A 17,015-nucleotide genomic window follows, 5' to 3' on the forward strand; every position below is an offset into this window, starting at 1 on the left:
GAGGTCCGACATTATCGTGACAACAATAATTTTGACGAAAATAATCCCTGGAGAAGGGGAACAAGAGGGACAGAGGACAAAAACAAATCTCCAAACACAGCTAGGTGACTGTTGAGCGACCGAAAAAATCCGCCTGGTACGGGTATGGAACCCGGAACCGATATCCGGACCAGGAGGATTTTTTCTGGTCGCGCACCAGTCACCTAGTTGTAACAATAATAATAACGGTATATGGTTTATTTTCGGATGCGACGAAGTAGGATTTGGGTCTGCCGAAGCCAGAATTGGCTTGTGTGGCTAAACCACCAGTAGTAAAGTTATAAATCAATTAATTTCAACATTGTGAAGAGTGCATCAGCACATAAGACACACAAACACACGCACACAAGTTTTAAGAAAAAATAACATTGAAGCATTGGTAAAGTTAGAGTCCAGAGTTGATGGTATGTGGATAGTCGCATTACATGAAGAACACGCACACATACATCGAAATATTAAAAAAATGAAGCACAGGTCCATGTCAAGCTGCCACGGTACTTGAGTTGTAATAAAACTCCCATCACTGGCCTAAGAAAAAAAATATTTAGAGCACAGTTTAAGACGTCCAGAAGATGAATCTGGTTCGTGCAGGCACACTTGATTTAAATTAGGTCTCGTAGGGCTTGTTTCAACTTTTTTTTTCGAATCCAGGTCCCACACTCTTTCAGGGAGACTGTTGAAAATGTCCGGTACATGGTATATTCCCCAGGTAGCACGCCAGAGGAATGCCCAACTTGGGCAAAGGTCTGGCAAACATAAGGGCCCAACTTTGGCGCAGTTAGGTTTTTGCACCATGGCATTCATCAGTGCCAAAGTACGGTGCCTAACTATAGCCTTAGTTGGGCGATCCTATGGCATGCCAAAGTTTGGCTCTTCTCCGGTACGCCAGAGGAGTGCCAAAGTTGGAGCCATACTTGAGCCATAACTGCCATAGTAAGTCCTAATCTGGGAATTCGGGGCGTGCCAAGGTTTGGCATTTCTCTGGTCTGCCAGAGGAGCGCCAAAGTTGGTGCCATACTTCAGCCATAACTGCCAGAGCAACGCCTAATTTCGGTATTTGGGACGTGCCAAGGTTTGGCGTTTCTCTGGTCCGCCAGAGGAGCGCCAAAGTTGGTGCCATACTTCAGCCATAACTGCCAGAGCAACGCCTAATTTCGGTATTTGGGACGTGCCAAAGTTTGGCTTTTCTCGGGTCCGCCACAGGATTGCCAAAGTAGTGCAATACTAGAGCTATAACTGCCAGAGCGATGCCCAATTTGGGTATTTTGGACATGCCAAAGTGTGGCGTTGCTCTGGTCCGCCAGAGGAGCGCTAAAGTTGGTGCCAGATTTGAGCCATAACTGCCATAGTAAAACCTAAACTGGGAATTCGGGGCATGCCAAGGTTTGGCGTTTCTCTGGTCCGCCAGAGGAGCACCAAAGTTGGTGCCATACTTCAGCCATAACTGCCAGAGCAACGCCTAATTTCGGTATTTGGGACGTGCCAAGGTTTGGCGTTTCTCTGGTCCGCCAGAGGAGCGCCAAAGTTGGTGCCATACTTCAGCCATAGCTGCCAGAGCAACGCCTCATTTCGGTATTTGGGACGTGCTAAGGTTTGGCGTTTCTCTGGTCCGCCAGAGGAGCGCCAAAGTTGATGCAATATTTCAGCCATAACTGCCAGAGCAACGCCTAATTTGGGTATTTCGGACACGCCAAAATTTGTTTTTTTCTGATACGCCACAGGAGTGCCGAAGTGTGCCATACTTGAGCCATAACTACCAAAGCAACGCCTAATTTCGGTATTTCAGCCTCGCCGAGTTTGGCTTTTCTCTGGTCCGCCACAGTTGTGCCAAAGTAAGTGCCAGACTTGAGCCATAACTGCCGCAGTAAATCTTAATTTGTCGATTCGGGGCATGCCGAAGTTTGGCTCTTTCCTGGCTACCCACTGAAGTGCCAAGTAAGTGCCAAAAGTGGCAAAGAAAGCCGAGAGGCCAGCCCAAGTTTCGAATATCTCTGGTGTGTCACAGAAGTGCTCTTTTACGCGTCCCAGAAGAGAAATAAAATAAATAAGCGTTGGAAGCACGATAGTAAGATGTCATCACCTCCGTTCCCAAGCAGCACGGCAATACTTTGCAGTATCGTGCCAGTGCCGGCCGAAAGTCGGTTCCAATATCGCTCAACTGTCCAGTTTTGCACCACTGTTTGATACCCGGCAGGTATTGCCGTACAGCTGTTTCGCCCCGGCCTAGCGTTCACGTAATATTGTGCGAAAACTCTACGATGCGTCTGCTTCGTATTGGCCGAACGTCGTGCAAGTATGTGTACGTTGCATGTCATTTGTTGCATATCCAATCACTTATACGGACAAACAAATTTTTTCGATCGCTCCCAGAAGTTTATTAAACAACTATCATTACACACAGTGTATTCTCAACATATTTACAAGGTCACACTTCTCTGTAAAACGAAAAGCAAATTATAAAATACAATTAACACTGTCCTCATGCCAAGCAAAACTCATCACACGTAAAACCGCGGAGAATGAAAGGAAAGCAGGACGACTATCAGAATCATGCTTGCAGTGCACTTACTAATAAAAGAGCGATATCATGTAATCCTTGAGATGCATAATCCAACTCAGGCACCCCACAAACACATTCGAGGAAGAAGGTTGCGCACATTCAACTGACGTCTCGTCGTCGGCGAAGAGCAGTTTTTGTCGAAGCGTGTCCAGCAAACACATCACCAGTATTCCACGAACTCCGGTGCAAAAAATGACTGTTACCGAAAAATTGGCATGGACTTATTCCGACCGTTTACGACGAAAAAACACGGCCGCGTCTGCAACGCACGAAAGCAACAGAACACTGAAGAGCCCAGTTCGAAAACCGGACCTACGTGGCCTGCTTATTTCTATAACAAGGCAAACGGCGAAAACAACAGCCCCAGAGATCCCATCAGCGTGACAGAGAAAGTCACGTGACAAATTTTCGTCCAAACGTTTTTGTCCTACGCGTCTTATGTAGAGAGATCACGCGAGTCACGCGTTTCGCTTCATCCTTTTGATTTGCTTAAAGCGGCTGTCGAGCACGCTGACAGCCACACGAAGACGCAAAACCAGGTGGGGAGGATTTGCAAAAGGCGAGGTCGAAGGGGCATCAACAACGCATAAAAGGAAAGGCCGCTTCTGCCGGTGACCTTGTCGCCTTGCCTAGCCTGTCAGCGTTCGGCTTCAAGTCCGAACTCGTCGACCCGCATGGACGTCAGGACACCAATTTGACATTGACAAGGCATCGACCTTGGAGGGGGATAAAAGGTGGGCACCGAGGAAGCTGCTGGAATCTTGGTTCATCCAGAACGAGAAACGCGGAAGTGATTCATCGCTGGTAAACAAGAACCGTGGCCCCCTGCCGGACGTGTACACAAACTTTATGCCTAAATAGCCGAACTTTTTTGTGCGACTCTCACTCGCTCTGTGCTCTACTGAAGATGCCTCCCGCATTGGAGGCGCAACGTTTAATTAAATTGTTATTTTTGTTATGTCAAGCCGTTTTTGTTATTACATAAATTAGGAGCGCAACCGGGACATTTTCTCCCGTGAATGACGATCGGGTGCTTGGACTCCGAAGCAGCTCTTTCGGCGTCCATTTGATGTTCTCGGAGTCGGTCGCTGAGGCATCGCCCCGTTTGCCCGATGTACCTGGTCCCGCAGGACAGGGGGATCGCGTACACTTCCTTCGCTTCCTCTCCTTCCGCCAAGATTTCTCTTTCCGGTACTCCCACGGAGCGGGCGGGTTTCGAGGTTGAAGCCGAAAATAAAGTTCGCTCTTTCCACTTGTTTTTGCGTTTCCTCCTCTCCTGCCCTCCTTTCCTCCCTTCACCGCCCTCCCCCGAGGGGCCAACGCGGAGAATGGATTAGGAGACGCCTCCGTTAATCCGGCATAACCCGCCGTAGAGGGGGCGTGCTGCTTGACTAAAAATTATCTCGCTGCACAAAAAAATAAAAAAAATAAAAAAATAAAAAACGTCGCGGGCAGCGATTTAATGCGCTTTGCCGGATGCGTAACGCTTCGCCCGCCTTGGACAAGCTGGGATGCATTGGACTAACATTTTTCGAAGCGCGGCAGGTTTAGTGTAGGTCCTATCATAATGGTCCTGCAAGACTTCCCTGTCCGCCACAAGCTAGCCAATAATTCAAGGACATAACGACGGCAGCGTATTCAAACAGTGTAAAATAAAATGTATATAATATTTATACACCAACTCATGTTTACAAACAAACCGGAGCGCCCCTAGCGGACGCCACCGGCGCCGCGCATGCGCGGTGGATGGTGGGCAAGAAGCCCGCCGTCGCCCATAAACAAACCATTAAATTGCGTTGTTGTCGGCGTCGGTGGAAGTCCCCGTGCTCTTTTTCGCGTTGGAATTGTTGATGCTACGTCCTACTAACAATGTCTGACTACTCGAGCGGCTTCAGCAAAACTAACGAGGCCAAACTTTGCGTGAATAATGTGACGTGCGACGATTATTTCACGTGGACGCCGAAGAATGGGCGCTAAAGCCTGACTCCCACAATGAGATTCTGCTCGCTGTTTTCAGACGCGACGTTGCTCGGACTGCAAAAGCGTGGGCCGTAGCTGAGACGGTGGACGTCAATACAGAAAACCGCAAGTAGAATCGGGCATTACAAGTCGGTGATGGCCACCGGTAACAATAACGATAAACATCTTGTATCTGTTTACACTCAGCCTACTTACCCCAACCAACCTTCAAAAGTGTTTTGAGGCCTGCACTTAGTTCTTATCGCAATTACCGGATCAACGTTTGGTTTACGGGCCGCTGTCGTTTGAACGAGCTGACGACAAAAAGCAGCCAAGTTTGAAAGAGCAGACGACAGTTCGAACGGATGCGTAATGGGGTACGGGTAAGAAGCACCGCGTCCCGCGTCAACAAACCACTCGAATGTCACGTTGTCGGCGTCTGTGTGAGTCTGCATACTCTTTTTCGAGCTGGAATTGTCGATTCTACGCCCTCGTCGCAATGTCTTACCACTTTAATCGCCTAAGCGAAATTATCAAGGCTCGTACGCGGCTAAACTTTCCGTAAAGAATTTGACGTGCGACGATTCATTCGCATCAACTCCGCAGAATGGACGCCAAAACCATGATGAGATTCTTCCAGCTATTTTCGGTAGTGACGTCGCTCGTCTTGCAAAAGTGTAGAAGGTTGCGGCGATGATCGACGTCTATACTGAAAATCGGAAGTGGGAACAGACCAAGCGTAACAAGTCGGTGATGGCCACCGGTACCAATGATCAACATCTTGTATCTGCTGTTTACACCGAGCCTACTTAAGTCTATTGAAGCCTGCAATTGCTTCTTATTGCAATCACCGGGTCAAAGTTTGGTCTATGGGCCGCTTTTGTTTGATCGAGCAGACGAAAAAAAGCAGACGTTTGAAAGAGCAGACAAAAGTTCGAACGATCAGGCGGCCGTGTGAATTTGAAGAAGCACTGAACCCGTGGATGCTTCGGACAGCTTGGCGGTTTTCTCTCGTTTATGTTGGAACAAAGCAAATACATCTGGCGACCACAAAGTGTTGCCCGCGCACGCAATCGTAGTTCGACAGCGTCTGGTTTGCCCTTTTCACGGCTACTATCCGCGTTCTCGGACGAACGGCGGGGGCAAAAACACATGAAAACTGATCTTCAAACCTTTCCAGACTCTCTTGGTACAACCCCCGTCGCAGCATTTTGACGAGAAGGCAGGTTTTTTGTCTCGTTTCTTCCAAAGAAACACAGGAATGCATGTCTGGCACGGCGACTTCTGCCCACCAGCCCCGACCGGAAGCGCGTCCGGCGCGCCACCATTGCGGCGTGACGTAGGAGAGTTGAGTTCGTGTATAAGAACACCATCGTCTTCACTGCTTGGCTTTCAAATTTTTAGCGCCGCAAATAATCGTAATCAAAATATTTTTTTATAATTGAAGACCCCTCGCCGTGCATCGAACCCAAAATTACGCTTACGTTAAACATGATTCGGCGCGGGAGCAACTCGAGTCACCGTAATTTTTTTTTTTTTTTTTTTTTTTTTTTAACGTGGCTTTTGCTTTTTAATCTAACTAAGGTACCACTGGCAGAACACGAATCGCATACTTGGAAGGATCTGAAAACTCATATAGGTGGTTGAGTGAATGCAATAACTATCGCATTCGTTGAAGCTCGATTTGTTGATTCGAACTTCAACAAATCACACGCACCCATTCTCCCTATTTCTGTTTACCCAGTCATAGTCGTTCCCTCACGATGCAATACGAGTACAAGTAACGACAGTTTATGCAATGTTGACGATACACAGCCGTGATCGCGCGGTTTTTAGAAGCGCTATAGAACGAGCACAAGCGTCGAATTTCGGTACACTGATTTCTGTCTCCCCACCGTGACGCCACACGAGAAAAGCGATTTCGTTCTGTCTGTGAAACTAGGAACAAAGAAATCAAGATATAATCCCGGTAATAAAACCAAGCGAAATGGATCTCTGCCGCCAATGCCCAACCGTTCGCGAGGTGAATGGGCAAAAGCATATATTACCTCCGTGCTTTTACCCTCTGCGCACCGCCAGAGAGAGTCATACAAACTCCTTTGCGCTATTATCAACACGATTGCGTTTGCAAGCCGGTAGTTTGACTCGGCAGGAATTCGTCCCTTCTGACTTTCATAGCTCTCTATGAAACCAGAAAGGTAGATACTTTTCTCCATTGGGTTGGTTTGCCCGGGGCCTCCAGTTATTTACGACCAAAATCACACTAGAGGCGCTTCAGCAATGTTCACTCTGGTCGACACACGTGCTCCTTAAAAATGCCTGTCGTCAACTCTTTCCCAAAAGATACTTGAAGAGCCAATCTTAGAGACCGACGGATAACGAGGCCTTAGACCTCAAAGAAATTATAACACAAATTTGGCGTCGTCATTCCCAAACTGGTTGCCGGACGAAATCCAGGGTTGGTAATAGTAACGTAAGATACGTACGGCAGAATTCCCTGCCATAAATAAAACGATTTGGCTAACGCCAATGTAACGCGAAATAGGTGCAAAGAGTTTTGCGATAGGAAGCGTAAACCGAAAAAAAGGAAAAAAAGAAAGAAAGAAAGACTGAAGAAAAGGAGAAATTAGAAAACAAATCTCTGGTGACTTAGCCAAAAAAAATTCTGTTCATGTGAATTTTCTTGTCACGTGACCAAACAAAAAAAAAAAAAACGAAAAAAAAAAAAATAACGAGAAAAAAAACCATCCCCTGCCCGGTTTCGAAGCTAGGCCCTCTTGATCGTGAAACTAGCGCGCTATCCGTTGCGCCAACATAACTTTTTTCTTCTTTCTTTATTGCAAGTTGCGCCAACATAACTCTGCCTGTAATGCTCATGCATTCCCACATCATAGGCGAAAGCTTAGGTGCCTTCGCAGTTTTTCATGCATGTGTTATTTTTATTTGTGGCAAGAGTTCACGTCCAGAATGCTTTTAGAGTTTTCGACCAAAACGAGTTTTCTTCTTCCGAGTCACCTTCTTGAACCAGTAGACCGCACTGGGTCGTCCGGCTAATCAAGCAGCTATTTTCAAATTCTCTGGCGTGCCCGTCCTCGGATCCGAGGTCGCCGTTTGACAAGCTTAACTTTCCTCCACCTTTTAGCCGGAATCCCACGGCAGCTTTGTTCCGTCCCCACTCCCTCTCGAGAGGATGGCTCGCCCCGAGGCTAATCCCATTCTCTAAACCTCTTTTCATCCAACGCTTGACCTTTCCCTCCCCGTCCCCCGGCTTCGGGAGAGAAGGTTCTTCTCTGCAGAACGTCCCGTTTGTACAGCGGCCATTAAAGTTCAAAGATTGTCCTGTCTTTATCGTCCCTTTTGTGTCTCCACTTTTTAATGTTTAAAAAGTATCAACACGCTAAAATAGTACAATTTCCGGGATTTCATTTTCATCCCCCAAGTGTGATGCGGGAACCGCGCCATAGAGCCACGGTCGTTTCCGCACTTTGTTATCGCTAGGATTTGACAGTGCTCAATCACGATGCAAGACACGCACAGAGCCACGCTCGCTTTTGCAATGCGCCGCCTAAAGGGGTGTCCAAACAGGACACGACTCCGACAAATCGTGAAAATTGAAGCGGGCTTGAAGCGGGCGCGTCCGCTTCAATTTTCACGATTTGTAGGAGTCGTGCGTTTTGTAGTGTCCTGTTTGGACACCCCTTAATAGTGATATATCTTGTTGAGACGTGCGCACATCCGTCTTGCGCAGTGTTAGCTCAACGGCAGCACTTTCTGTAAAGGCGGATTCACACCGGGGATAGCAGTCGCGCGATTCAACTAAATCGCATCGCAAAAAAAAAAGAAAAAAAAGTAATTAGTTGGTCAATTTGGCGTGCGCGATGAGCGAGTCCAATGCCTTCGTTGGCGAGTCGCGTCTCAAAAACTCTCGCTCCGAACGCCGTTGGTTGGCTCGGCCTCTCCGCGACTAGAGTGCATCGCAAGCGACTGCTCAAAACCCGTCACTTTTTGCCCGCGATGGTCGCTTTTGCGATGAAAGTTATGGCGCGACTAGATCGCGTCGCCGGTGTGAACGCGCCATAATGTCGAACCAGTCTCACGGCGCGTCCCGATATTGGCTTGTGTACCTACGCGCGAGTAAAACATCTGGCACAATTTGCGTTTGCAAAGCCTGCTCCAGCCGCGTCAAAACATTCAGCCAACCTTTGGACTGCAGAAATCAAGAGACAACCAAAATAAGATAAAGTTGCCAGCCGAATAAAACTTGATTTCTATTTAATTACGATGAAGACCACCCGCGTACATCAAATACCTCATCAGCCAAACTCCAAGGCAGTAAGCCTAGTTCTGGCACTTGTTTGGCAACTTTGACCCGTCGCTGCCAGATCACAGCCAAACTATCGGGAAGCGAAGCCTAACTTGGGCACTCGCTTGGCGACTTGGGCCCAAGGATGCCAGATCTCAACCGAACTACGAGGTAGTAAGCCTAACTCTGGCACATTTGTGGCGATTTTGGCCCGAATGTGCTAGGTGACAGCCGAACTGTCAAAAAGTGAAGCCTAACTTTGGCATTAGTTTGGCGATTTTGGCCCGAAAATGCCAAAGCTCTGCCGAACTACAAGGTAGTAAGCCTAACTCTGGCACATCTGTGGCGATTTTGGCCCGAATGTGCCTGGTGACAGCCGAACTGTCAAAAAGTGAAGCCTAACTTTGGCATTAGTTTGGCGATTTTGGCCCAAAAATGCCAAAGCTCTGCCGAACTACAAGGTAGTAAGCCTAACTCTGGCACATCTGTGGCGATGTTGGCCGGAATGTGCTAGGTGATAGCCTAACTTTGGCATTAGTTTGGCGATTTTGGCCCAAAAATGCCAAAGATCTGCCGAACTAACGGGCAGTAAGCCTAAATCTGGCATTTGTTAGGCGATTTAGGCCCGAAGATGCCAGATAATAACCGAACTACCCGGCAGCGAAGCCTAAGTTTGGCACTTGTTTGGCGAATTAGGGCCAAGATACCCAGACTGTTGCCAAGGGAGGTCAGGTTTGGCACTACTTTGGCTTCTTCGGGCTTTTTAATGCCCTAAACTGCCAGACGCAAGCCAAGTTTTGGCCCAGAACTCGGTGCTGCCTGGGCAGGTACGGGCGACGCGGCGCCGCGGCGCCGCGCCGAAGTGACTCACAGACACCAGCACCGGTAGCTCTCATACTGCCGTTCGCCGCCCGTTTTTACCGCTCATATCTCCCCTGTCTAGGAGCTCTCTGAAGGAACGAAGACCATCTTATCATTGGCGCTCTGTCCGAGACAAGGCTTCGTCACTGATCTCCACTAGGGGGCTAGATTTAGTCCCTTATAGTAGAGTCACAGGAAGTAGGCGGCTTGTCCCGGAAGTGAGCGCTTCACAGACTTTTCAACTCTCTCGACTGCTACTTCAAACAGCGTTCAGAGCGCTAGGTTTTTCTCCTGCTGTCCAAAGAGTGCCTGCTTGTTGCGAAGTAAGTGTATGCGTACCCGAGAAATCTTCTGGGAAGCCATTCGATGTGAAAATTTCGAGATTCTAGTTTAGCAAGTGTGCGTATGTCCCACGTTTAAATGCCTTATTCTAGGGTTTTAATCCAGAACGGGAGCATTGAAACCCAATTAAAGACACAAAAAGAGTGAAAGCCGTTTACAACTCCCTGTAACACCGAATTAGAGCGCAGCTCTTGAGGAGGAGGAGGGAACGGTACTGGGGGGGGGGGGTGAAGTGACCTGGGGGGGTCACGTGACGATGCCGATGATGTCATCAGTGACGTCACTGATGACTTCATCAGTGACGATGACGATGCGGACTCCGATGGCGTCATCAGCGATGATGACGATGACGATGCGGATGTCAGTGACGTCATCAGTGACGTCACTGATGGCGTCATCTGTGATTATGACGATGACGATATGGATGCCGGTGACGTCATCAGTGACGTCACTGATGACGTCATCAGTGATGATGACGATGACGATGCGGATGCCGGTGAGGTCATCAGTGACGTCACTGATGACGTCATATGTGATGATGACGATGACGATGCGGATGCCGGTGAGGTCATCAGTGACGTCACTGATGACGTCATATGTGATGATGACGATGACGATGCGGATGCCGGTGACGTCATCGGGGAGGTCACGTGACCTCGGCGGGGGGTCACGTGACCCTGGGGGGTGGTCACGTGACCTCGGGGGGGGGGTGTCACGTGACTTCGGGGGGTCACGTGACCTCGGGGGGTCACGTGACCTTGGGATGACCTTGGGGGTCGCGTGACCTTGGGGTGACCTTGGTTACGCCGACGCCAACGGCAACGCCGACGCCGACGCCGCTCAAGCCGGGAACGGGCCCCTAAGAGCTGCGCTCTAAAAGCATAAAAAAATATCGACTCAGTGGACTAGGAAGCCCAGCAGACGCTTGACTTCCGCAACAAGCACCGAGCTTTACTTACGCCAGGTCGGGAGAGCAGCTAAGCACCATACAGCCCCTGATAGTGGAGATCAGATAGGCTTCGTGTTCGGGTAGTTCCCGAAGAAAAACCTATTGGTTCCAGACCTAAGCAAAAACCGAGAAGCAGCGCCGACGCGAACCGAGACACACCCCCCACCCCACCCCCACCACCTCGCACACCCACATACCTACATGCAAGCGTGCCCCCCCCCCCCCCCTTTATTTTCCTAACCGCCCACCTCCGCATGGGAAACGGAACAAATGGTCTGGAATAAATGGTCCCTGAATAAATGGTAACGGAACAAATGGTCTAGGAACTAATGGTCCCAAGCACAAACTAGGAAAAATGGTCCAAAATAATTATCGCCGATGTGGCTTCTGCGTTTTCGGATAAATCCGATAAAATCCAATAGCACTCGCCGAATTTCGAGGCTGCCAGTTTAGCGAAGTCGACCGGTTTTTATATTTTTCTGGGAAGCTCAGAAATGTTTCGCACTTTGGAAACCTAATGCACCTATAAAGGCATCGACCTCAGCTCGATATGTGTGCTACCACTACGCGACATCAGGAGATGGAACACTCTCAAGAAAAAAGGGTGTAAAAGGGTGTATCGTTACACCCTTCGTCCCATATAATACACCCCAAAACTTCAATTCGACGTACAGCGCCCTACAGTCAAACGGACGGCCCGACATTCCCGACATTTTACGAGGGGCTTGATAGCCGTGTGGTACAACTTATTAAAATAGCTAATGTACGTTTTACTGACTACAAAAAAAAAAAAAAAATCGGCGTTTTCTTGGCCCTACTGTAAAAATTCGGCGTTCTCTTTTTGAGGTCTTTTGTACGTACTTTAGCTATCGAATAGGTTATTTCACACCGTTATCAAGCCCCTCGTAAAACTTGGGGCCGTCTGTTCGACTATAGTGCGCTGTACGTCGCGATGAAGTTTTGAGGTGTATTATATGGGACAAAGGGTGTAACGATACACACTTTTACACCCTTTTTTCTTGAGAGTGAAGTAATTCGAGTTTAGAGAGCAACTCCGGCCAAAACTCAAAATGAAATAAATTACTGGTATCGCTGTAGTGCCACAAAATACGACACCAGCCAAAATATTACGTCAGTGGGACGCCGCATTCTCAACTAATGCCGATAATAAAAAAAAATGAAAGCCGCTTACAACTCCCTGTAACGCCGAATTAGAGCGCAGCTCTTGAGGAGGAGGAGGGAAGGGCACTGGGGGGGGTTAAACTAACCAGGGGGGGGGGTCACGTTACCTTGGGGGTCACGTGACCCCCAATGCCGATGATGTCACCACTGACGTCACTGATGACGTCATCAGTGACGATGACGATGCGGGTACCGATGACGTCATTAGTGACGTCACTGATGACTTCGCCAGTGATGATGACGATGACGATGCGGATGCCGATGACGACATCATTGACGTCACTGATGACGTCATCAGTGATGATGACGATGACAATGCGGATTCCGGTGACGTCATCAGTGATGATGACGATGACGATGTGGATGCCGGTGACGTCATCAGTGATGATGACGATGACGATGTGGATGCCGGTGACGTCATCAGTGATGATGACGATGACGATGCGGATGCCGGTGACGTCATCAGTTATGACGATGACGATGTGGATGCCGGTGACGTCATCAGTGATGATGACGATGACGATGTGGATGCCGGTGACGTCATCAGTGATGATGACGATGTGGATGCCGGTGACGTCATCAGTGACGATGACGTCATCGGGGGGTCACGCGACATCGGCGGGGGTCACGTGACCTCGAGGAGGGGGCCACGTGACTTCGGGGGGTCACGTGACCCCCCACGAGGTCACGTGACCTTGGTGGGGGGCTCGCGCGGTGCATTATGGGACATTTCCCATGATGCACCGCGCGGTTACGCCGACGCCGACGGCGACGGCGACGCCGACGCCGACGGCGACGCCGCTCAAGCCGGAAACGGGCCCCTAAGAGCTGCGCTCTAAAATGCGACCCACCGCGAGCTGCTGCTCCTTAGCGGGCGGCCAGCGGGTTGCCGATCGCTAAAGCAACATTTGGCCGTGACGGCAGCATCGTTCTCTTTTTTTCCTCCGGTCCGGGCGTTGCGCGGAGTGCGTCTCTTTGAGCCGCTACCACCACTACTTCGGCTTGTGATTGGCGTGTTTAGCCGTTGCTTTCATCTGTAGCATGTGTAGCTTCAGTATAGCCTTTTGTTTATTTGCTTATGAGGACTCCAAGACTCGTTTTAGCGAGCAACTCGGTGCGCCCAAGACTGCTCAGCTGTTCCTCGAAAGATGCCGAGTACAACTTGTAGCGCTGTGGGCTGCTCAAACAACCCGCTGCGCAACCCGGAGGTGCTTTTTCACAAGTTTCCAACGGACCGGAAATTGGAGAAGGTATGGGTGAACGCTGTTCGACGAGTGGACTGTGGACTTCGGCTCTTACGCGCCCGAAGAAAAAAGAACGAAAAAAACAGACGTGTACAGCCCAGCACACGTGTGTTCGGGCACCGCGGCCCGCACCGGAGAGCCTCAAAGCTTCGTGTCTGGGACTGACCCGCAGCGCAAAAGCGAGAGGGCCTCCAGTACTGTACGTCACTGGCAGCGCGGCGTAGAGCAACCCCGCTCCATCCACGGAGCCCCGATGACAATTTAGGCCTAGTGACGAGTACGGAAGACCGCACACACGGTGACAGACGCTGAGTACGGCACCGAACGAGTTCACTCGTTTTCCAGTCGCTAGTTTTCGGGTATATAGAAGCGACGAGTACGGCATAGGCACGCACGGCGGCGGCCGCCGAGTACGGCACTGTACGAGTTCACGGGTTTTCCAATCGCTAGCGTTTGGGTATACGCACTAACTCTTGCTGTATATGCTGGATAACTACCACGTATACAGAATTAAAACAAAATCAGTTAATCTCCTATCTTTAGACGGCTAGCGCAACAGAGGTAGGTGCCGCTCGGACTGCGTACTCGTTGAACGTGATCAATCCTGACCTCACGTTCACTTAGCGGCTGATTTCCAGTGTTGCCGGGGCCTCGAGCGGCTAGTTTCGGTTTTGTTGGCCGCGCCCCAAACAAAACGTTGAGGCGTCGATATTTTTAAAACCACGCACAATAAGGAGAAAAAAATTACACCTTGCAATTCAGGGACGCTGACTGCACTAAAAACAGTCATAATCTCAAAATAGAATGTATGGACCGGAGTTGCCCTTTAAAGGGATACTGAACCGAAATTTCGAGCACGCTAAACAAGGCCGGGCGAATAGGCGGGAAGCTGCAAAACCAAAAAGTACCTCTCATACGGCGATATATCTAACGGATCGCCGTATTTTTCGGGAAAGAAGTGCGTGATTGAACCCGGCCGACGAGGCCGACGAGACAAGGCACGTCACGATTCCCATTCGCTCTCCTCCTCGCTACGTCCCGTCAAGCTGGTGAACCGAAGCGAGGAGGAGAGAAGCGAGGCCGCTTCTCCTCATTCTCAAATTCTCCCGGAGGACGGTTACGTCAAAGAACTCGCTTGATCGCGCCCTTCTTTTCCAAAAGTACAGCCATCCGTTTGAGATATCGGTGTACGAGTGATGTTTTGGAGTTCATAGCGTCCGGTTCAACACTTCTGCAGCCTTACTTGGCGAAATCCAAATTTTGGTTCAGTATCCCTTAAATGGCTTCAACAGTAAGACTAGGCGGGAGGTCAATCGATCGACTGACGTTTTAGCGAACGCCCACATCTCAACGAATGACACTTTAGCGAATAGTCGGCCGCCGCAAAGCGGCGTCTATTGGTGGGCGAAGTGGAGTCACATTTTTGTAATGAGCCGCCGCAGACTGTCGCCGGCGAAGCGGCGTAATCGCAGCGCGAGGGGGGGGGGGGGGGGGGGGGATTAACACGCGCCTATGTTAGTCACTAAAACGTCTATTGGCTCAAAGTTCGCTGTGTGCTAAAATGTCGTTCTCTCATGTGATATGGACCCGTCATTACTCTTATACTATCGTATAAGGTAGTATAAGAGTACTATCTTATACTATCGTATAACTAACAGTTAGGAGATAAGTGTTGGACAGTATTCATTTCGAAAATATTGTGACTATTTTGAATAACATTAAGTTTAATACCCGACCACTTTCTTCCAAGTAACCGGCCTCAAAATATAGACGAAATCCTTCATTCCCTCAGTAAGTTAGTAATTCCAAAACAGATGAAGTAGATTGCATGGTATATCTTAGTTCCAAAACAATCTTCTTACGGGACAATTTTTCCTACTTTGGACTTGGAACCATTAGTCTGGGACTATCTGTTCCGGGACCATTTGTTCCGGGACCATTAGTTCCGGGACCATTAGTAGTGGGACCATTAGTAGTGGGACCATTAGTAGTGGGACCGTTTGTTCCTACACCTCCTCCCCATCTCGCACCCGAGAACGAAGACACTCCTTGAGGTCGTAATCATGTCCAGTGCGGTGAGATCTCTAAGCAGTGGACTCTCCCTGCTCGTTTATTCGTCAATGCGGGTGTTCCGACGACTGTTCAAGATCCAAGGAACTAAGCAGACCGGCGCTATTTCTAATTCCCGCTTGATGCGTGTTAAACTTTTTATTTAGGTACGATATGTAGACTGAATGCAGATTGAAGTATGGTGGCAAATGGTTTGTTTATGTGATTTGTTTCGAGACATATATGTTTCGAGAACGGGCGCTTGGGGATTTTGTTAAGGTGTGACTTCTGATAGTTAAATCTTGGACGGGAGGGTAGATCTATCTGTCCAATATACTGCATGTTGCATACCCGGCAGAGCAACCGACAGGCAACATTAGCTGTGTTGGTTATAATTTCCGTTCATTCTTATGAGAAAGTCCAAATTTGTACTTTTTGCCTCCACGGATTCTGTCATGTGGCTGCACACTTGGCACCGCGGCCCAAGGCATGGCCGAGATCCGAGGAACTTCTTGTGTTGCATTTGGATTGTATTTTAATGTCTTTAAGGCTTTTTCCTGGACGGTAGACAACGCGTGGGGCTTGCGGAAATGCAGATTGAAGGCGCCGGTTTTGTGAGTAAATATCAACAAATTTCGCGTAGGATGTTTTTGATATTTCTGAAGGTTACTTGAGTAGGTTAGCACAAAATTATATTGATTATTCCCAGAGTTTTGAACGCTTTTCTGCTGATGACTGTCGCATGGTCTAGTGTGCTAGACTTTTCTATACCACTCGTGATGACGCATGGCGGATAATATTGCCTAATAAGTGCTTTCGTTAGATTATCTGTGTATTATCGCATTATATATTGGGCAGGTATTCGTATATACATATATATACATATACATATATATATATATATATATATATATATATATATATATATATATATATATATATATATATATATATATATATATATATATATATATATTGTTGTTGTTGTTACACTTTATTAAGATAAGGATGGCGCGACGGCCTGGACGGGACGGTTTACAGGGGGGGATTAAAGAAAACGAAAATTAAGGTTATATCCTTCGGTCAATGCCCGTCGCGCGCGCAAAGTCCTAGAGGGACAGCAGCGTCTCTTTCGCACAGGCACTACTCTTGGGGTTAATCCAGTCCTCGTAGGCACGCACATATATATATATATATATATATATATACGAATACCTGCCTAAGTTCCAAGCGTCGAATAAATCCTCCTGTTTGGTTTTCCACCGTCACTCTACATCCCTGTTTTCTACTTCTTCGGCCTTCAAGCCAACATGTCCCCATATATGTATTATTTCCGTGTTTCTGTGCGTGTGTTGAAAATAGCCCTGAAGTCGAGGTCAGATTCTAGAGAAAGTGGAAAAACATCACGTGATGTTTTTGAAAAGAGTGCGTTTCCACTGTGCGTCACAGCTGGGTGTGTTAACAAACCCAGCTGTGACGGTCATAGGGATGTCATGCCTCTTTTCTGTTTGAAACATAAATGTTATA

This window comes from Ixodes scapularis, unplaced genomic scaffold (genome assembly GCF_016920785.2).
Source record: "Ixodes scapularis isolate PalLabHiFi unplaced genomic scaffold, ASM1692078v2 ptg001274l_1___fragment_1__unscaffolded, whole genome shotgun sequence".
Classification (NCBI taxonomy): Eukaryota; Metazoa; Arthropoda; class Arachnida; order Ixodida; family Ixodidae; genus Ixodes; species Ixodes scapularis.